We start from the raw sequence: 24,078 nt of genomic DNA, 5'->3' as shown, positions 1-24,078 counted from the left end.
CCTCCCCCACTCACACTCTGTCTCTCTCTCAAAAGTAATAAATAAACATTTAAAAAAACGTTTTAAATATTCATACATCCATCACTTTAGCCTAAGTAACTACTTACTATTACTAGTTAATATAGACTTTTGAGGTCTAGTTTTCTAAACTACAAAACATATTCATGGAGAAAAGTACCTTATATTCAAGGAAACAATGGCATTTGTCATGGAGATTTTGAGAAATTTGCAAATCTACTCTTTTTAGACCTGGCAGGGGTCTTTGATTTATGGGACCATTTCATAGCATGGTGATTTATCTCACAACTAGCTTTTGTTGAGCTGGACATGTGACCTTCAACTCAACAGCAAGCGCATTCACATTCACAAGATTTCCACATCTCTTGGTTCAAGAATGATAAAAAGTAAACAAATTTTAAAAATCTGTTACACATTGAAAGAGAAAGTAAGTCCATAGTACCACAAACATAATAATTTGAACCCATATCCTACTTACTAACTGCCACATAAGATACTCTGATCTTAACAAAAGACCTGAAATTAATACCTTGATATTTTTTCTATGTAGTTTATGAAAAGTAATGACTGAGGCTTGAAGGATTAATTTATGGAAAAGCAGTGACAAACATTAGGAATATTCAAAATTATTATTAAAAAATTTGTTAGTTTTAAAAGTATGCACATATAAGGGGAAAATATTCTTAAATTATAAATTAAAAAATATACTCCACTGGTAACCACTAGTGAACACACTAAAATAAGTATAGTTAAAGGAAATTTTCTAACTATAGAAATATGCACAGAGATAATGCAATTATGCACACACATATATAAAACATATTCAGTTTGTTTGTACACGTGTGTGCATTTTTTTAAAAAATCATTGTACAATCAATGCAAATAGACCAGAATAGAGAGTGTTTTTTGGCCACCCTAGAATCAAACTTAGGGCAGGTAAGTCCACATATATCCATTAAATCAAATTTATTAATTTTGTTATACCTCACTAATTTTGAGTCTACTAAACATACTGAAAGTTTCCACTATAATTGGGGATTGATCAATATCTCCTTTTAGTTTGAGCTAGAAAACTATTCTGAGAGTCTCTGTGCATAGAACTTCATATTTTTATATCTAATACTATACATTTGTAAGTTTATAGTTAAACATAAAATGTCTAATAAGAATTGAATTTTTATCATTGCATAGTATCTTTTATCACTAATGATGATTTCTGCCTTAATGTCTATTTTGCCTCATAAAATACAGCTAAAAGTGATCTTTTCATGGTTTCCCTTGTTAATACCTGCTTGATGTATTTCTTCCTGTCAGTTTTTATTTTCTTTTAAACATCTTTATTGAGGTATTACTGACATTCCATATACTATTCACATTTAAAGTGTAAATTCTACTTAGGGCAGCAATATGTTTTGGTACAGACCACACATTTCCTAGAGTCTCTTGTAACTAAGTGTGGTTCTGTGACAAAGTTCTTGACCAATGAACAGTAAGCAAACTGTTGAGGTGGACTCTGAGTAAGCTCTTTATTGAAAAGGAGTACATACAGCTGAAACATGTCTCTTTGCTCATCTTCCCTCCCTTCTGCTACCTGGAATGCATGACATTGTGGTTGTAACTCCAGCAGCAATTTTAACATAAGTGTTAGCAGCATGCAGGAAATAGACAACTTCTGGATTTGTTTTATAAGAGAAATAAGGATCCACTTTGCTTAAACCATTATTATTTGTGGTGTTCTGATAAATGTGGCTGAACCTACATGCACATTTTTAGAAACAGAGTAATTGTGCCTTCACTGTGAAATCTATTTCTCATTTAAAATTTGAGTATGCATTTATTAAATATTATTTTATATTCAATTTAATTTCACCTTTAATTTAATTATACTTTATTTAACTAAATACTATGGAGAATTTGCCAGATAGAATTCTACAAGTTTAATTTGAACATTTTTCAAATTTTACTTATTCCTAGTTTCTTGTCTTTACTCTCTTACTTTTCAATCAGTTATTTAAACTCTCTGAGTAGCTTTGTTATCTATAAAACAGGGATGATAACTATTTCAGTGGGTTGCCATGAAAATTAAGAGACAAAAATGAAGGTAGCTGGCACACAGTGGGTGTTCAGTTAACACCCACCACTATCAGAATCGTCACTGTAGACCTGCTGAAGTCTTTGGTTGGAATTCTTCTGCATAATATATTAATTTCAGACCCATAAAACAAAACAAATTCTATTTCTTTGTACCACCACAAACAAAATTACCTTGAAAGTACGTTGGTTTTATCGATGCTTCTGGCATCGATAAATCATATTTGCTTTTTAAACAGAAATGTTTTCAAGTTTTTATGACAGCTGTTTCATTTAAGGATTAGAAATAATACTAAAAGCAAAAAGGAAAAGAAAAGTCAGGCTACAAATTCTTAAATTCCACCTGAAATCCTATGTGTGTCCTCTCTTTCAGTTTGACTCCTTCCCTGAACAGAAACCTCTTCTAGAATTCTTCATAACTTTAAATTCAGTTCCTTTGCCTTTATTGTCTCAAAAACATCCTTGTAAATAATTTTAAACCTGAATACAATATATATTATATCATGAAAGCAAACATGTATTTTGAATGGATTAATGTAGACCACAGTTTTTTCTAACTGAAAAAAAAAAAAAAACAAAAAACATCTATTTGAAAATGATAGAATTTCTACTTCAGTTTTTCACCCATTGCAGATAAAACGGTTATTAGGACATATTGCATTCTTTCTATTGAAATGAAAAGAAAGTTGGAACCATAAGTCAGAAATAAAAATCTTTGCTAACAACTTTGCCTTCAGCAAATCCTCAAAAGCTACAGGGTTAGAAGAGAGTTTTCATTTCAAAGAAAGGAATTGGGAAAGAAAGCATTACACCAGAGAAACCCAATTAAGATTTTGGAGAGTTGAAGAATTTAAGCAACTTCATTCAAGTACCTAAAGAAAATTCTGACAATTCTTTATGCGTAGAACTACATTTAAAATAAAAACCTTAATTATTTAGAACCAACAACTACAGTAAGCACCAAATCTATGAAAGTTCCCCTCTTACAGAAGGAAGTCTCTGTGGATTCAAGTAAACACAGAAGAAAAAGGCTGCTCTCCATAAATCATAATTAATCAATAAGAAGGATCAGAATATAGAAAATGAACACAATGAAGCATTAGAGTCTCTGAGTTAAACTATGGTTTAACTAAGCAACAATTTGATAATTATTTCAAGTGTAGTCCTCCGGGCTGATAGGTCAATACCCAAGAAGGTCAAGTTTGAATAGATGCAATTATCCAAATAATTTAAGTAAAAGTCACTCACTGGAATTATTTAAATAATTTGAAAACATGACTCACATAGGAAGGAAAAAATGAGAGGTTGGTTTTTTTTGTATCTATGACCAATTATGCCCAAATATATATTTTAATACACTTTTCACTGAACAAATTAGTAAACAAAGGTCAGATCATAATAACTAAAAATAATAATCTATTTTAGAAAGAAATTTATGGATCAGATAGAAAGTTGGCTTTATTAACACATTAATTCTGTAATTTATGGGATTATGTGGTCTTATGAGAGGGTTCTACTGGAGTCTGTTTAAGGGTGTCATACTAATATGTGATACAATACAAAATTCATAGGAATAAGAAATTTTTATTTTTGTAAGTTATTTATTTATTTATTGAGAGACACAGAGAGAGAGAGAGAGAGAGAGAGAGAGAGTGAGAGAACCAGTGGGGGAGGGGCAGAGAGAGAAGGGGACAGAGGATCCAAAGTAGAGTCTGTGCTGACAGCTGAGAGGCCGACAGGGGGCTCAAACCCAGGAACCCTGAGATCATGACCTGAGCCGAAGTCAGAGGTTCAACTGATTGAGTTACCAAGGTGCCCAAGCTTAAAAATCTTTCAGGGGGGCCTGGGTGGCTCAGTCAGTTAAGCCTCTGACATCAGCTCAGGTCATGATCTCCCAGTTCACAGCTTCGAGCCCCGAGTCAGAGCTCTGTGCTGAAAGCTCAGAGTCTGGAGCCTGCTTCAGATTCTGTGTCTCCCTCTCTCTAGTTTAATTTCAGTTAATTAACATCCAGTGTTATAGTAGTTTCAGGTGTACAATATAGTGATTTCAACACTTTTCCATATAATACCCAGTGCTGGTCCCAACAAGCGCACTCCTTAATCCCCATCAATTATTTCACCCATTCCCTACCATCTCCCCTCTGATAACCATCAGTTTGTTCTCTGTAATTAAGTCTGTTTCTTGATTTGTTTCTCACTTTTCTTTTTTTGAATGCCCTTGTCTTGTAGCAATCTTCTGTATAGGTTTCTTTACTGATACAGGGAGGGTGGGACTGCTCAAAGAAAATCTATCTAAAATATTTTTTCAAAGGCTGCTCTTTTGTCACATTCTCAATTCTAACTCTTCAGAAATAGTCTGGGACATTTTACAAATCTGTATTTGTCCATTACTTTGTAACCATCTTGAAGGTAAGAGCAAATTCTATTATACTTATTATGATCCCTGGCTATTTTGATCAGGGTTCTACATGGGGTCAATATTCAGTAAATAGTCACACTGGAAAATAACTACACCTAGAGGAGTACGTACATCAGAGTAAATAATTATTTTCTACATTCTATTACTTTTCCTAATTCTTTCCCCTTCTTACTTTTTATTTCTAAATACCCTGTATTTCTGAAGTACGAGTAAGAATTACTTATCAAATTCAGAATGATAGGATATTATTACCTAATTTACAGTACAAATTCAGAATTTATCAATTTTCCAATAACATCCTATATGGTTCTCATTTTTTTTCCAAGATGCAATCCTGTATTGTGTATTCCCTTAGTTATCATATCTCTTTTGTCTTTTTTTTATTCTGAAACATTTCCACAAATTCTTTCTTAACATTGATATTTTTGAAGAACACTGGCCATTTTGTAAAATCATCTCAATCTACATTTATGTGATATTTTCTTACATTTAGATTCTTTATACGTTTTTGTAGCACTATCACTAACACAATGCTGTGTTATTCTTAGTGCATCTTTTCCAGAGGCCAATGATGTCAGTTTATCCCAACTATAGTGACATTAACACTAATCACTCATTTAAAATGATGTCTATCTGATTTTTTGACCCGTACAGTGGCATTATTGGCATTTAAAAGGCATTTTGTGATAAGACACTTAAGATTATATCAATAAACTTTCCTCATTAAACTGTCTCCTACTAATCTAAGCCCTTAATTTTTTTAAAAACATCATTCCTTGTATATATAGTATTTTCCCTTCTACAATAAAGGGTTTCTTTCTTTCCTTTTTTATTTTTATTTCTCCCTCTGTCCATCTCTTCTTTCCTTCCATTTCTATCAGCATATACTCATGAATTTCTACTTTATTCAACATCTTAGGAAGTATTCAGCCATTATGTCCTTAAATACTCTCTATTCTTTCTTTTCTCTTTTCTCCTTGACTTCACTGAGGCACTATTGACATGTAACATGTATAAGTTTAAGTTGCACAGTGTGATAATTTGATACACATACAAACTGTGAAATGATTATTGCAATTAGGTTAGTTAAATGCCTCTATCTCATCACATTATTGCCATTTTTTCTTAATGTTTATTTATTTTATTTTTTTAAGTTTATTTATTTTTGAGAGAGAGAGAAGATAGAGTGTGAGTGAGGGGAGGGGCAGAGAGAGAGAGGAAGACACAGAATCTGAAGCAAGTTCCAGGCTCTGAGCTGTCAGCACAGAGCCCGATGCGGGGCTCAAACCCATGAACCCTGAGATCATGACCGGAGCCAAAGTTGGATGCTTAACCGACTGAGCCAACCAGGCACACCGATGTTTATTTATTTTTGAGACAGAGAGAGAGAGAGCATGAGAGACAGAGAGAGAGAGAGAGCGCGCGCACAAGTGGGGGAGGGGCAGAGCAAGAGAAGGAAACACAGAACCTGAAGCAGAGAAGCTAGGGATCTGAAGCTAGGGATCCAATTTCATTCTTATTATGGTAAAAACTAGTGAATATCAAGTTTTCCCAACACCATTTATTGAAGAGACTATCTTTTCCTTTTTTTAATTTTTTTTTTTAACGTTTATTCATTTTAGAGACAGAGAGAGACAGAGCATGAATGGGGAAAGGTCAGAGAGAGAGGGAGACACAGAATCCGAAACAGGCTCCAGGCTCTGAGCTGTCAGCACAGAGCCCGATGCGGGGCTCGAACTCACAGACCGCGAGATCATGACCTGAGCCGAAGTCGGTCACCCAACCGACTGAGCCACCCAGGCGTCCCGAGACTATCTTTTTATCATTGAGTATTATTGGCTCCTTGTCAAATATTAGCTGACCATTCATACACAGGTTTACTTCTGGGCTCTCAATGTCGTTCAATTGGCCTATATGTCAGCTTTGTACTAAGACCATACTATTTTGATTTCTATACTTTATAATCAACTTTGAAATCAGGATGATGTCTCCAGCTTTCTTTTTTTCTTTAGGTCTTCTGTGGTTCCACATCAATTTTAGGATTGTACTTCTATTTTTGTGAAAAATGTCATGAGAATTTGATAGAGATTGCATTAAATCTGTAGATTGTTTTGGGTAGTTAACAATATTAACTTTCTGATAGATGAATATGGGCTATCTTTTCATTTATTTACATCTTTACTCTTATGAAGGCCTTTTAATTTTGTGTATACAGATATTTCACCTTCTTGGATAAAATTCTTCCAAGTATTTTTTTTAATGATATTATATATGGGCCTTTTTATTATATTTCTGATAGTTCATCATTAGGGTATAGAAACACAACTAAACTTTGCATATCGATTTTGTATCCTGCAATCTTATTTAATTTGTATATTGGTTCCAACAGTTTTTTGTTTGAGTCCTTACATGATCAAAATGCGCGCACACACACACACACACACACACACACACACACACACATTTACATGGTTGAATCACCTGCAAACAGATCATTGTACTTCTTCCTTTCTGATTTGGCAGGTTTTATATCTTTTTCTCGCCTAATTGCTTCCAGTGCTATGTTGAATAGGGGTGATGAGAGTGGGAACTTTATCTTGTTCCTGGTCTTAGCAGAAAGCTTTTTAAACTTTCACCATTGGGAATTTTGGATTTTTCATATATGGACTTTATTATGTTCAGGCACATTCCTTCTATACCCAACTTGTTGAGAGTTTTTATGAGAGGATGTTAAATTTTACCAAATGTTTTTTTTTCTGCATCTATTAAGATGATCATATAATTTCTAACTTTCATTCTATTAATGTGGTATATCACATTTCTTGATTTTCATGCATTAAACCACCAAGGGATTCCAGGGGAAAGTCCCCTTGATCTTGGTGTATGAGCCTTTTAATATGCTGTTGAATTTGGTTTGCTAGTATTTTGCTGACAATTTTTACATCTATCTTCATCAAGATACTGGCCTGGATAAAGAAATTGTGGTTTATATACACAATGGAATACTACGTGGCAATGAGAAAAAATGAAATATGGCCTTTTGTAGCAACATGGATGGAACTGGAGAGTGTGATGCTAAGTGAAATAAGCCATACAGAGAAAGACAGATACCATATGGTTTCACTCTTATGTGGATCCTGAGAAACATAACAGAAACCCATGGGGGAGGGGAAGGAAAAAAAAAAAAAAAAAAAAAAAAAAAGAGGTTAGAGTGGGAGAGAGCCAAAGCATAAGAGACTGTTAAAAACTGAGAACAGGGGCGCCTGGGTGGCGCAGTCGGTTAAGCGTCCGACTTCAGCCAGGTCACGATCTCGCGGTCCGTGAGTTCGAGCCCCGCGTCAGGCTCTGGGCTGATGGCTCGGAGCCTGGAGCCTGTTTCCGATTCTGTGTCTCCCTCTCTCTCTGCCCCTCCCCCGTTCATGCTCTGTCTCTCTCTGTCCCAAAAATAAATACAAAACGTTGAAAAAAAAAAAATTTAAAAAAAAAAAAGAAAAAAAAAAAAAAACTGAGAACAAACTGAGGGTTGATGGGGGGTGGGAGGGAGGGCAGGGTGGGGGGAAGGGCAGAAAAAAAAAAAAAAAAAAAAAAGATACTGGCCTGGAGCTTTCTTTTCTTGTAGTGTCCTTATTTGGCTCCTATATCAGGTTATCCTACCCTTATAAAATGAGGTTAGGAGTGTTTCCTCCTCTTTAAATTTTGGAAGAGTTTGAAAATGATTGAGGTTAATTTTCTCTAAATGTTTGGTAGAATGTACCAGTAAAACTATCTGGTCCTGAGTTTTTCTTTGTTGGGATGTTTTTGATTACTAATTCAATCTCCTTACTAACAATTAGTTTGTTCAAATTTCTAGTTAAGACTCAGTCTTGGAAGATTGTGTGTTTGGGACTTTATCCATTTCTTTTAGGTGATCCAATTTGTTGGTGTACAATTGTTCATGGTAGTCTCTTACGATCCTTTATATTTCTGTGGTATCATTTGTAATGTCTCCTCTTTCATTTCCAATTTGAGTCACCTTTTTTTTCTTTGTTACTGTTGCTAACGATTTGTCAAATTTGTTATTTACAAAAATCAGGAATTCATTTTGTTGATCTTTACTATTGTTTTCTGGTCTAATTTCACCTATTCCTACTCTGATGTTTGTTTCTTTTTCTTCCATCTGCTAACTTTGAGCCACTTTGTCCATCTATTTTTATTTCCTTGAGGTGTAAAACTAGATTGTTCATTATCTGTTTTCTTAGTTTATGTGGTTATGTAACATGCCCCTTTTATGTAAACGTCCCTCTTAGCACTGTGTTTGCTGCATCCCATTAGTTCGGTATATTATATTTCTATTTTCATTGCTTGAAGATATACTTTAATTTCCTACTTAATTTCTTCCTTGACCGATTGGTTGTTCAGTAGGGTACTGTTTAATTCCACATATTTGTGAATTTTCTAGTGTCGTCCTGTTACTGATTTCTTGCATCAGACCATTGTGTTTGGAAAAGATACTTGGTATGATTTCAATATTCTTACATTTGCTAAGGCTTGTTTTGTGACCTTACATACTATGTATCTAGAGAATGTTCCATGTATGCTTGGGAAGAATGTGCATTCTGCTGCTATTGGGTAGAATATTCTGTTTATGTCTGTTAGGTCCATTTGATCCTTCCTCTCTGAAGCTTTTCTTATTTCTGTGCTTCACATAGGTGCTATATTCTCTCAGCTGGTATTTTTAGCTCTTATGAAGGTATTTTTATGTGTGGATAGTGTTCAAATAAATGTTCTGGGGAGCGGGGTGGGGGCAAACACTAGAAATAACATTGCTGTCATTTTGCAGACATCACTCCCTACTTTTGTTTTGTTTTTTTGGTTTTTTTTCTCTCTTTTATGCTTTTGCACTTCTATGAGCCCTCATAGATATTTGTTGAAGAAACTTAGAGCTAAGATTTGGGATATTCTGAGTTCAAATAAAAGCTTTCTAATAAAATTATACAAAAATCTTTTTTCCCACAGAGACAATGGAGACAGTTTTAAAAGGTGGCAGAAAAGCAAGATGTGTGTATATCTGTGAGATATGGTATTTAGGGAAAAAAAGGTGCTGTGTTTAGCAGTGACAGCCTCAATCTCAATATGCCTTAAAATGGTCATTAATAAAATTAGGCCAATCACACCTACTTTTCAAAACTTTTCTTAGAGAAAGCTGTAGAGCTTTTCTTAGTGAAGCTGTTGGAAATGAGGGGAAAGTGTTTGAAGTGGTTTTGCGTTTCAATCAAGATAAAGGAGCAGATACAAGTACTTCATTTCCCAAAGTACACAGACCTGCCCTGGGTAGCTCCCACTGTTGCTATTATTTCTAACTGTGTTTTTTTGTTTTTTTTTTTGTTTTTTTTTTTTTTTTTTTTTTTGCAGTAACTACAGTTGCATACCCCTCCAAAGCCACAAGAGAAGAAAGCCATGAAATACTTTTCTGGACCAGATCTCTGACCCTATCTCATTCTCACTCTCCTGCTACTGCTGCCATAAAGAAGTCCCAGCTTGTGGAAGCTTCTCTCATAGCACACAGGACTTTCACAGTTTGGACATACAGAATGGTGGCATTTCACTGGTGTTGAATACTCATTTACCCATAGAAACCATATTTGAAATAGCATGCTACTACCCTTCATTAATATAATCACAGAAGTTTTGAGAGAGGACTTTGCTAGCCAATATGGGAATGAGATATCTCATAGCACGTTTGCCGAAGTCAAGCCTTTCTTAGTTGCCAGTAACTACCAAATACAGTTTCAGAAAATAAACTGTTATTAGGTTGGCATTCATAGCAGTTTTTTTTTTCCTGGAAATTTCTCTAAGACCCTAAGAAGAGTGAATATAAATATTCTGAGAGCTGTGATTATCATCACCCTACCCCATGGACTCATAGTTGTCTCCACTGTTCATACTGTTTGATTCCCTATTCTGTACATGCCCCATAGATACATCTCCATTCCATTTTTCTCCCTTCCCTCTAGACCTTTCTCCTCCACAGATCTTGTATGTAGTCCAAGAGTCCAAACTCTTGTATGAGTTTCTCTCCTCAACACAAACTTTAAATTTTAACCTCTGTCACAAAAAGTAAGATCTGTGTCTCAGTTAAGATTTACGGTAGATAAGCTGTGCAGCAAATTCACTTAAAGTGAAAAGTCTGTCTCACTAAAGTCGGACATTATATATCTATTTTACAAAAGAATTAAACAATGCACACTGCCTGCAAAATCAGACCTTGCCAGGAAGGTGCCTAAGAAAAAGATCTGGATCATGGGATATATTCTAACATGAGCAAGTATTGCACCCAAGGACAATGAGCAGACAGTGAACAGGAAGAAAAAAAATCTAGTGGTTTTGGGAAATACTTAAATACTGAATTCAAAGGTCAAAAGACTATCCTTCTGTTATTCTTTTTCAATGTTTGATCAGCTAGTGAACATACTTCTTTACTGTCTGGTAACTCACCCGTTGCAAAAATTCAATAAATACATATAATCATAGTAATACACAACAACTATAATCACCATCATTCAGGACTGCTGTATCATTTTTATGAAGCTATTCATTCACCACAGCACCCTTCCTGACCCCAGAGATTTACTGTTCCTCTCCTGGAACCAGATTGACCTTTTTCATGTCAACTAGGCACTTCTTAAGGAAAAAAAGTAAAGTTCCTTTTCTTTGATGATTTGTCCATGGACCTGAATTCTCCTTCTTCTGTAAAGCTTGTTTCAAAAAAAAATGTGTAACTCAAAAGTTGTGCAGTAACTTCTTTCTAAACTCTCAGATCATATCATATAACAACTTGGCTTAAAAACACCAACAAGGGGCGACTGGGTGGCTCAGTCAGTTGAGTGACTGACTTCGGCTCAGGTCATGATCTCACCGTCTGTGAGTTTGAGCCCCGTGTCAGGCTCTGTGCTGACAGCTCAGAGCCTGGAGCCTGCTTCAGATTCTGTGCCTCCCTCTCTCTCTGCCCCGCCCCTGCTCATGCTCTGTTTCTCTCTTTGTCAAAAATAAATAAACATTAAAAAAATTAAAAAAAAAAACAACAAAATTTTTTAAGATACTTTTTTAGTGTGGCAGGCAATGATTTGACATCAGAGTTCACTTTCAACCTCATTTGTCTTAACTTCTCTTTTAAAGCAGCTTACTTACTGAAAATAAGCCACATTTTGCATGTTTGCTGCTCACTGGCTACTATTACTTTGTCTAAGAAGTTTTCTCTTCTTGGAATGCACCATATTTCCCCCTAGATTTTTAAATGCTACCTATTATTGAGGTCCAGCTAAAACATCATTATTTACAAAGCTTTTTCTGATCACTTCATATAGACCTAATCAGTTTGAACTCCCCTGATCATTCACTTATTTTCTTTTTTCTTTTTAAGTTTATTTACTCTGAGAGGAGCAGAGGAGAGGCATGAGCAGAGGAGAGGCAGAGGGAGAAGTAGAGAGAGAATCCTAAGCAGGCTCTGTGCTCTCAGCTCAACATGGGGCTTGATCTCACAAAGTGTGAGATCATGACCTGAGCCCAAATTAAAAGTCAGATGGTTACTCCTGAGTAAATGGGTGCTCCCCATTCACTTCTTTTAATATTTCATTTTTTTCTTAATATTTATTTTTGAGAGAGAGAGAGAGAGAGAAGGAGCATGTGAGCATGCAAGCAGGTGAGGGGCAAAGAGAGAGAGAGAGAGAGAGAGAGAGAGAGAGAGAGAGAGAGAGAATCCCAAGCAGGTCTCCTCATCATCAGTGCAGAGCCCCATGCAGGGCTCGAACTCACAAACAGTGAGGTCATGACCTGAGCCAAAGTCAGACACTTAACCGACTGATCCACTCAGGTGCTCCATGCTTATTACTTCTTACAGTGTATTTTATATCAAAACATTAATTAAATAGGAAAGACAAACTGTGAGATTCATCTGTATCACTACAGTGCCATTGTACCTGGAAACACTAATTAAAAATATATATATACACCTCCATGCTTATCGCAGCATTACTTCCAATAGTCAAGACATGGAAACAACCCAAATGTCCATCAATGAATAAAGAAAATGTGGCAAAGATATATACAGTGGAATATTATTCAGCCATAAAAAAAGAATGAAATCTTGCCATTTGTGACATAATGGATTGACTGTAAGGGCCTTATATGGAATGAGTAAGTCAGACAGAAAACTATGAATCCTGTATGAGTTCACTTGTAGGATTAAAACAAAACAAAACAAAACAAAACAAAAGCAAAAGCAAAAACCAAGCTCACGTGTACAGAGAACAGACTGGTGGCTGTCTGAGGTGGGGTATGGGCAAAAGAGGCAAAGGAGACTAAAAGGCACAAATTTCCCTGTTATAAAATGAATGTCATAGGGATGTGATATGATATACAGAATGGTGACTTTAATTAATAATCCTGTATTTACTGTATTGCATATTTAAAACTAGCTAGGAGAGTAGATCTTAAAAGTTCTCATCACAAGAAAAAAATTGTAAACTCTGTGGCGAGACATGTTAACAGGACTTACTGTTGTAATCATTTTGCAACATATACAAATATCGAATTGTTATTTGCCTGCAATTAATACAATGTTATGTCAATTACACCGTAACAAAAACAAAAAGAAATAAAGAGAAACTAATACTGGTGCAAAATTCAGTTTTAAAACCTTAGAAGATACACCTGAAATATAAAAAAAAATGTTTTTAGTATTTTTTTAATGTTTTATTTTTATTTCTGAGAGAGAGAGAGAGAGAGAGAGAGAGAGAGCGCGCGCGCACAAGTGGGGGAGGGGCAGAGAGAGAGGGAGACACAGAATTCGAAACAGGCTCCAGGCTCTGAGCTGTCAGCACAGAGCCCCATGACGGGCTCAAACTCAGGAACTGCAAGATCACGACCTGAGCCAAAGTCAGATGCTTAACTGACTGAGCCATCCAGGTGCCCCTCATTAAGAAACTTTTAAAACTGTCATGAGAATCATTCTATTATTCCTATTATGACTGAGTTTTATAAGAGAAAAAACTTACCATGTATTAATATGACAAGTATTCCTATTCCATCACAGAACTTTTAGAACTCTGTGAAATAAAATCTGAAAGCAGAGGTAAGAGAGAGGGTCTTGCGATACAGATGGGAGGAAATAGCATATACAGATGATACTGAAAGACATAGGTTTGAACTGCATGCAACCACTTATGCATGGACTTTGTTTCATTAAATATAGGCATAGCACTGTAAATGTATTTTTCTATTCCTTATAATTTTGTTATTAACATTTTCTTTTCTCTAGCTGCCTTTACTGTAAGAATCCCGTATATGATTCATAAACGTACAAAATATGGTTAATTGACTGATTATGTTATTGATAAGGCTACCCGCCAATAGTACGCTATTAGTAGGTAAATTTTTGCCAAGTTGAAAGTTATGCTCAGATTTTCAACTGTGCAGAGGTCAGTGCCCCAAACCCTGTTGTTCAAAGATCAACTTGCTATAAAATCTATGCTAATACTTTATTTTAATCCCACTAAAATGTATTCAGAATTGTCACAATGAAAGGTTTAAATACACAGCTATGCAAGATTTTGTATTTATCACTCCAGCTTTTAAATACAATGCATTCTCTCTCACACTATCATTTTACAAGTTGTTCACAACTATTACTTTGAATCATTAAGAAATATTTATACCACCAGGCCAAACAATTTACCACATACAAAATTGTTTTAATTATGTAAGCTATTTGTTATGGCTTTAAATTCTAACTTCTCCATGGCAATTCTTTTTTTTTTTTTAACGTTTATTTATTTTTGAGACAGAGACAGAGCATGAACAGGGGAGGGGCAGAGAGAGAGGGGGACACAGAATCTGAAACAGGCTCCAGGCTCTGAGCTGTCAGCACAGAGCCCGACGCAGGGCTCTAACTCACGGACCGTGAGATCGTGACCTGAGCCTAAGTCGGACGCTCAACCGACTGAGCCACCCAGGCTCCCTCCATTGCAATTCTTATAATGCTAGACACATTCTTTTAAAGTTTATTTATGTATTTGTTTGTTTACTTATTGAGAGACAGAGAGAGAGAGAGACAGAGAGACAGAGAGACTGCAAGCAGGGGAGGGGTAGAGACAGAGGGAGAGAGAGAGAATCCAAAGCAGGCTCCTAATTGTCAGTGCTGAATCCAACGCAGGGCTCAAACTCATAAACCATGAGATCGTGACCACAGCAGAAACCAAGAGGCAGACACTTAACCGACTGAGCCACCTAGGCACCCCCAGAAACACTTTTTCTTTCTTTTTTTCCAGAAACATTTTTATATTACTTTCATATTGGCAAAAAAAAAAAAAAAAATTGCTATCAATATGGCTTAATTTATAGCAATTGTGGAAGTGATTTTAAAAGACCTGTGTATCATATTGGACATTCATATATATAACTAATATAGTTATTTACATATTGATAGATTGACAAGGCTTTATTTTCAGTTTTGATACTATTAGCAATAATCACGCCTCAGATAAACCTCACTTGCTACGATACTGCCACTGCGCAAAGCTTCAGTTCTGAAACTAAAGCACATAAAAATAAATTCACAGAATTATTTTTTAATATCAAATGGGCTTTTAATCTATTTATTGTATGGCATTTAGTTTCTTACTTCAAAATGCCACTTTTGATAGATTAGTAAGTAGCCAACACATTAAAGACTTGAATCTTAAAATATTTTCTTAAAACTAATTTTGAATTCAAAATAATAAGACAGATACTATAAGTAGTAAACCAAACTCGAGTATTATCTTGATCCATAGATTATCCACTTTAGCCAACACATTTAACTACTTTTTGCACAAATCCTCATCCAGCCAAGCATAGCTATTGTTCGAAAACACCACCTAATATTTTTCTTACTGCCCACAAGCATTCTCTGGTGACTACGAGGAGAGAAGTAGGTAAAGAAAAAAATAAGAAGGGAAAAAAGAAGAGAGGTCAACATTTGAGCTAATAGACGTTTTGATATAAATTTGGATAAATCAAATACTTGATGGTGGCATGGGTTATGGCCTTTTAACTTATGTATATTGTTTTCCATAGCTGCCATTAACTAAGTCAAAGATTATGATGAGATTTTTCACTCATCTTCTGTTATCAAAACGTAACTCTTTACCAGGTGACCAGTTTTACAGTTTATGTTACTATAGCACATATAAAAAAATATATAATTACATGAAAATCTGAGGAAATAAAAATATATTTTTTGCTAAACCTTACTTTTGTTTTTTTTTATGTTGTTTTGTTTTAACCTAAGCATAGTTTTATTTTCAGACTTTAACAGAACTACCAGGCTTTATAAGTTTAGTCACTAAGATGTTCTATCACTAGGATTAATGTGTGTAATTGATCTTATACCAAAACTGGTACTAAAAATAGGATGCTGCCACAATTATAATAGAAATAGTTGTCACCTGCTTAGCAATAAGGCATTCTGGTGCCAAGAAACTAATGCTAAAGGCTGTCAAGATGACTTTCCATATATTACTAAGGCAAAACATTGGTAAAAACTCCTACCTGCAGTAAATTGGAAGTCAAAATATATGCCCAGTAGTTAGTACAACACAAAAAAACATTATGTACATACACACACACTCTCATATGTGTATGCATGCATATATATATGAATATATGTATGTATATATGTATTACAATTTATGTGAAAAACAGTAAGTCCATGTGAAGCTATAGATACGTCACCAAATACCATTAAGGATTTACATAATAAATATTAATAATAATTTTCTATTAAATATTGTCCCTTCAAGTTTGTCTTACTTGTCTTACTTTCTTTCACTGTTTAAAATTATACATCCATGTGTTGTCTACCTCATAGTAGTCCCTGGGATAGTAATAACAGTCAATGAGCCTCATAATTTCAAAGGAATCTCTCGTGAATATATTAAAATTTTTATGGCAACTTTATGACCAGAACTTCCCTGCTTTCAAGATAAAATCTGAGGCACAGAAGGATTAGCTGATCTGATGGAAGTCGAACAATTAACAGATAGATGAAATGTAAGTCAGGACAGTTCTATTCCAAAATATCAAGTGTTCCTATATAATAGGAAACTAAAATAGGTCTAATGAAAAGTCAGTGAAGCTGGAAGTGGCTTGGCTGGTGGCAGAAGGCTAGCTTGGATATACCTTTCATTATGGTGCCAGGACTACAGAATTCACAGGACAAACATCACCAGTGCTGATGGGGAGGAGAGGGAGTTCAATGAGCTCTTGCTGATTCACTGCTAATCACAACATCTAAGAACATATTTATGAGTAAGTGTATTACTATTTTATATCAATAATCTACACAAAGCAAGATTCTGAGGATGTCAGATGAGGTGGGTTGTGTTCTTTCAAGAAAAAGAAAAAAGACAGTGGAAATTTGCAGCTACCAAGGATAATCAAAATATTAAAATCTAGCAAAATGTTTAAACATGCAGTTCATACAAAGTCTTGGAGATACTAGAAAAACTGCACATTTTAGCTCATTTGCTATGAAAAGTTGTTACTATCATTATGTTCTCTATTGTATCATAATAAGCTTTAAAGATAGAGAAGCAATCTGGTATTTAGCTCAGGATTTTCTAGTTATTAGCTATATTACCAAAGGTTAAATTGTAGTTATTTTGGCTCTATTCATACATAAGATTTTTGTGAAAATTGCATTTGAGTGCATAGGGAGTAGCCAGTAAAGACCTTAGCTTCACAGTAGGAAGGCAGGAAAGTTTTATTATTATTGTGGTGGCTGTGGGACATCTCAGTCGGTTAAGCATCAGACTCCTGATTTCAGGTCAGGTCATGAACTCAGGGTTCCTGAGTTGGAACTCCATGCTGGGCTCTGTGCTGACAGTGTGGAGCCTGTTTGGGATTCTCTGTCTCCCCACCTCCCCACCCCCCATCTCTCTGCCCCTCCCTCACTCATTCACTATCTCTTTCTTTAAAAAATACATAAATGAACTTAAAAAAATTATTGTGGTGGTTGTTGCTAGATGCTATACATTAAGGGGTTGCAAGGGAAACAATGAGATTTTTATTTTGAACTCAAGTTGTTCAAGTCAAATCCTAAAATAGAGAATATAGATGTAATGCATTTTCCTAATATTCTTAACTCCTTGTAACACTAAGATGTTACTGTTGTTTTTGTTAATAGGGAAAGCCAACTTAATCTACCTTCCATGACAAAGGATATCCAATGAGTTGACCAGCTTATTCTGCATAACACCTAATAAGTGCCTGTTGCAAATCAACCTATCTCTTACAGATTCAAGTTAAAAATTCAAAACTTACTTTTCAATCATCAGAGTAGAAGAGTCATTGGATGGGAGAAGGCCAGAATGGCACAATGGTTTCAATTTTGATGTCACTCACAACTGATTGCTGATGGGTGGCTTAAGTGCTGTTTATGAAGGATTCCACTGGAAAGACTGCTATGATCTGTTAGTAAAGTCTGCCGTAGAAATGAGAGCAAATGAGAGCCCCTGACACTTGCTTAGGGAGTTATTACTAATACAAACACGTTGCCTGGAAATAAGAGGACCAGAGAAATCACTTGGTTGAAGGATTAGCTGATCCTCTTCATTATTCATCTTCCTCTTCATTATTACTAAACAACTACAAGATTCTGAACAGATGTCTGAAAAGGTATCTACTATTAACTAGCAAAGGGCACCTGCACACTAGCACACGCCCAGAGGATATTCTTGAGAACTTGGGTTGAAAGCTCTACCAGCATGTTAGATCAGTAAGAAACTTCTCGAATCTTTTTAATTGTATTTGTAAAAAAAAATGATAATATTTATCTCAAAATTCTGTTTTGAGGATTTAACAAGAATGTTTAGCATCGTGTCAGGCAAATACACTTGATAGACCTTTACAACTGTCATCACGGACACTGACAGAGAACTTTGAGAGTGTGCGTGTATAAAAGGGGAAATGCATATAGGTTTTGTTTTGGTTGTTTTTTTTTTTTTTGGTGTACTCCTTTGCAAAGAGTAAAGCTTTAATTTTAGTTTTGAGATAAGGAATGATAGTTGGCACTTAGCAATTTAAACAATTCACTGAGAAACTGCCCATGAGACCAAACCAAGCACTGACAAAGCCATCCACAAAATGTACTTCTTGGGGTCACAGCATTACATTTCAACTTTAGGATAAACTGGGGCACTCAGGAATTGGCATCCTATTCTTGGCTTTGAAATAATCAAGTAAGGCAACTTGATGTTAAAATGGAATTGCAATGCTTTAAATGAGTCTGTACCAGACAGTATCCCTCCATCTATGGATTCTTGCTTTTGCAGATTGGAAACCAGAGACCCACACCCCAATAACTCAAATGATAAATACTTAAAAATGATTGAGGCAAAGTCTTTATTACTATTTTTCCTGTCCAGTTCATTACGTCTACTCTCCTTCACTCTTGGTATCCAGAGGGTTTTATGTGCCCCTGTGAACCATTTTCCAGCCCATATTATTCTTACAAAGAGAAGTCTGTTTTCTGAACTTCCCCTTGCACAGGGGTTTTCTGGAGCAATTTGCCTTTCCCTGTGGATATCTGAGAGGTCACACTGAGAATAAAATTAGCAAGTATACAATAAAAGCTAAAAAAATAAAAAATAAAAAAGAAAGTTGGAAAGAAAAACCCAAGCATTTTCATGTTAAATGAGAGAGAGGTAGAGAAAGGCTAATAGAGTTTAAAGATCATGTTCTTATCCCAGAGAAAGCATAAATCTACCCTTCAAGGCAATAGGGAGATGCCAGTTTAAACTTCAGAAAAAGAGCTGACTTTTATGTCAAGGTCATATTCCAGTATGAGCAACTTCTAGAATCAAGAAAGCCCTGGCAGAAATAAAAAGACTACTAAAATACAAGGGTGCATGAGTGAGTTCGTGTACTGTCTAGGGTCTGAGAAAGATCTGAAATAGTGCTTACTCTGTATGAGTAAGAGTGGGTAATTTATTCATTTATATGTTTCAAAAATAGTTCGAGTATACATTATTGTCACATTCAGGGAAAACAATAAAATTGTATTAATAAACATAAGTACACATACACACACCCAGCCACCCACCAATCAAAGTGGCCACGATGAGCACATGCCATGACATACCGCTGCTCTTTTCCTAGCTCTAAATGTTCCCCAGTAGTGCAGGGATCACAGCAGAGAAAACTGCAGATTAAGATTCTAAAATTTTCAGGGCAAATTTTAGAAAGGTCCAGCTGTTGATCTGAGAATCCATTGTATCAGGGAGAGAAAGGCCAACATGTTTATTAGTCTTTACCTTCTACAGCCTTGTTTTATAAGTTGTGGAACTTGATCCATTCAAAGGTTATCTAATCAGGTTAGTGGGTCATGAAATAAATGTCCGGAAAACTGATAGGAATGAATGAACTGATAGGAATGAATGAAAACTGATAGAAAGCAAAATTATAGTGCAGGGTATGTAGTACAGAAAAGTATTAGTTTTTTATTATTTATTTATTTTGAGAGAGAGAGAGAGAGAGAACTTGTGCACAAGGGTGCATGCATGTGGAGGAGGGGCAGAGAGAGAGGGAGAGAGAGAGAATCTCAAGCAGGCTCCACACTGTCAGCTCAGAGACCTACACAGGGCTCAGTCTCACAAACTGTGAGATCACGGCCTGAGCTGTAATCAAGAATTGTATGCTTAGCTGACTGAGCCACTCAGGCCCCCTAGGAAAATATTAGGTTTAAAAAAAAATATTTCAGAGGTCTGTGTGCATAGAAGACAGGGATAGAGGCAGAGAATTTAATTATGATGCATAATGCATTTCCTACTTTGGCCCAGAGATAAAAATGATAAATACTGATCTGGATAATAAAGCTGAGGAATGACTGAATTTGAAAAAAACAAAAAACAAAAAAAAAAACCCAGCCATTTTTCCAACTCCATCCCATCACTAGAATTTACCTCTTGCTTTAAGGTTGAAGTAACATGAAAGCATTTCCCCCATTCCTTTCTTACTGATTTGTGGATTACCTTACATCTCATGTCTGAAATTTTGTTTCAAAGCCACCTGTTACCGTTGTGGCAGGAGAAGGGTCAAGAGAGAGACAGAAGAACAAAGACAGGGTATATGTGTGTGGGGTAGAGAAAAGGAGAGCCTGTGTTCCCACATTTGGTGTGGAAAGATATATGAGTTTTGCCAGTCAGAGGATGCTATAGAAGTTACGTGGAGATTAGGATCCTATGCACACCACAAGAGGGTTGCAAACTGGGGAAAGGTTCCCATCTGTGACAGGCTCTGCTGGGACTTGCTCTTGGCAGAAACAGAGTCTCTATGCCAGGAAACCCTAGAGGGGATGCCCAAAGTCTCTAAGAGCTATCAAATGTACTGTCAGAGGGAACTCACATTGAAATGTTCCCTATAAAATAGAACACCAGAAGGGAAAGTAGGGAACAGAGGAAGCGGGTGGGGAAATAACAGACTTCGGCAACCCAAAAGATGCCTATGCAGTCAGGTCTAGCCTGTACTGGGTTGGAAGGGACAGAACTAAGAATCATATTCGGGGCTGCATCTTTAGATGACGTCCTAGAACCAGGTCTTAAAAAAATGAGATTCTTTATATAACAAAATGTGCCTGAAATACGGAATCAGACTGTTTTCTTTCAGAAAGCACAGTGGAAGCAGTTACTGGAGAAAATAATACCACCTGTCTAACCGCAGTTGAATTGCACATAGACAAATGTCACACACACACGCAAGCACACACACACACGTGGTCTAACACAATTACAACCCTTGATCTTGTTTGGAAGATCACCTTTGATTTTGTATTACAGAATAAATTCTTTCATTGTAAGCCTTTAAGATATGTCGAGATAGTCATATCTTACTTACTGCCTTTGCCATTTTAAGTTCATTTTTTTTTAAAAAAAAAAAGATAATTACAGCCAATATTAAGATGATCATGGACACTTTCAATAAAGTTAGTAGGTGTCTCTATTTATGACCCAGCTCTGGTCCCTAACAGCTAGTGTAACAAATTAAGTTACTTAACTTTTTTGGGTCTCAAATTGCTCTATATTTAAAATGGAGTTAAGAAACCTACATCTCAGTGTGGTTGTTCTAAGGATATCCAATGATATATGCATAACATTCTTAATAAGGCTGGTACATATTAACTACTGAACCAGCAGCTGTTATTATGATTATTGGGAAATATTAATGCTATACAGATTAAGAGCTCAAAATGAGTGTATTCACTGAATTCAATATGCATTTTAGGGAGCTTGTCATGTGCAGTGATTATGAAAAGGAATAAAATTGGCTCATTTGCCTTGTGTGAGGATACTGTAGAAAATATACTCACATTGTCAGAATTTCTTTCATAACAGTGGCCACATGACCATTGTACACATGTGCAGAGGAGGAAGAGAATATATAACACTGGGGAAGCCATAAAAGGCTTTAGGGAGTCTGTGAAATCAAACCTGGGTATTGAATTATGTGCAAACTCAAACCAAAGGGTCAGTTGATACATCATCAGCAAAATAATCAGAAAAGGGACAACATGACACTTTTGGGGATGAGCCTGCCATATAAGTACCCACAGATTAACTCAAGTGCCTTTGTCCCTAGACTCAACATATTACGTATATTCATAGCTCATAAAAAGCTCTGTCACTGTTGTTTTTCTAAAGAAAAAATGCAAGCCAAGAAAACTTCTATTAAGAGTAACTATGTTAAGTCAAGTCTTCAAGAGCTGAAACCACACTTTTAATATTGCCTCCCAAAGGTAAGGAGTTCAGTGGTGCTGAAGTAAAGGGACACAGGCTAGAAAGTTGGGCCAGGGTTCTTAAATACTAAGGCAGAAAGTGTGACTCTGTCCAATGAGTGCCAATGACACTGATTTAGGACAACAACAAAAATAGACTAGGCATTACAAAGACTGTGCCCACCAAAGCATTTTCTCTTGATTAGGCAGAGTGAGAAAGACTGGAAGGGCCCATGCGGATGCACACGTAGGACTCTAAGGCCTGCAACTTTAGTGAGCATAAAAATCATACACAAAATTTGTACAAATCTAAAGGTTCTGTCCATATGAGCCTGGGCTTCTGTGTGCATTAACTCTCCAGATGACGCTTACAGCCACCAAAGTATGAGAACCACTGGTCTGACAAGAGGTAGGGTGGGAATGACCTACAGTAATGGCTCTGGGGGTATGAGGAGAGAGCAAGAGGAGAATTACAGAAAAAAAGTGAACCAAGAGGCCAGATTTACTTAATAGGTCTCTACTTCTTGAATGAAAGAGTTTGTTCCAAACAAAAGTACAGAACATTATTTCTGGTGATTTTCATTGTATCTTAGTGATGCAATAAGGAATAGGAGAAGTTCATCAGAACTGAGAGTTGGAGCTCTTATAACCTTGGAATTCTTCTGTTCACTAACTACTCAAGAGAGAGGTTTTGTTTTGTCTTTTGTTTTTTGTTTGTTTTTGTTTTTTTTTTCCAGAAGAATGAGGTGTTTTATTAGGATGTTTTCTAAACTCCCTTCTAGCTCTAAATCAACATATAACTTGTAATAAAACTTAAATATTAATATGAATTGCAGTATAAATGAGATACTCAAAATTCTTCATGGGAATATGTGAGGAGTAATAACAACAAAAATATTAGAAATATGTGTGTCATAGGACAGGCAAACTCATTTATAAGTAGAAAGCATGTTACTATATTTTCACATAGATTTAATAAAGGTAAAAAAATATGCATTCTTGTTTTAAGCTACTGAGTTTAGAGTTACTTTTCTGTAATATTTCAATGTTTCTTTATTTATTTTATCTATCTATCCATCTATCTACCATCTATTTATTTCTCATGAACCATAAGATCATGACCTGAGACGAAATCACCACCCAGGTGCCCCACTTTTCTGTATTTCATAAACTTAGATTGCTAATTATACACAAGTAATTTATTTTTTAGTCTACAGATCCATGCAACTTTTCTACTGCAGAATTTTAAATGTCTCAGTTTTAATTCTACTTGAAACACGGTTGTATATAGGCTAATAAAAGTAGAGAACTCCCAGGAAGTGAGTTCAAATAATAAATTACAGTTTTCATCCTTCTTTTTTTAATGTTTGGAATACTGAATCATCTTTCTCATCCCACACTCCATAGCGTCAGCTTGCTTCTCCCAACTCAGTTAATTAAATTTTAACTAATTTTCATCTCACTTTTAAAACTTTCAGGTTAAGTCATTAGTTCTCAATCCTTGGGTCTGAGTGTACAGACATTAGAGATTGAAATAAGTACTCACTGTATTTCTTTTCCAGCAAACCATAAGCAGTGTTAGAGCACTGCAGAGTTTTCTCCTCATAGTCTTTATATGTCTATAGTTTCACATTTTTTACATTTTGATACCAAAAATGTATCCCCCAAAAAGTACAACCAATAAAGCGTTACCAGACCTTGAGGATTTCAACATAATCTCTTCTAATATGATTTATTTTTCATTAAATGTAATACTAAAATGTAA

The 24,078-nt window shown here is 35.7% G+C and overlaps 1 protein-coding gene and 1 non-coding gene across 4 annotated transcripts in view; both read right to left on the bottom strand.

Moving 5' to 3' along the window:
• Window positions 1-24,078, bottom strand: part of DPP10 (dipeptidyl peptidase like 10) — a 1,350,210-nt gene that overhangs the window by 547,307 nt on the left and 778,825 nt on the right. The window lies entirely within an intron of this gene.
• On the bottom strand, window positions 14,948-15,084 carry LOC132673933 (U4 spliceosomal RNA). The gene has a single exon (XR_009608271.1). It is a non-coding gene; the product is annotated as a U4 spliceosomal RNA (small nuclear RNA).

The sequence above is a fragment of the Panthera onca genome, chromosome C1 (genome assembly GCF_046562875.1).
Source record: "Panthera onca isolate mPanOnc1 chromosome C1, mPanOnc1 haplotype 2, whole genome shotgun sequence".
Classification (NCBI taxonomy): Eukaryota; Metazoa; Chordata; class Mammalia; order Carnivora; family Felidae; genus Panthera; species Panthera onca.
This window is presented reverse-complemented; position numbering and strand designations above follow the sequence as displayed.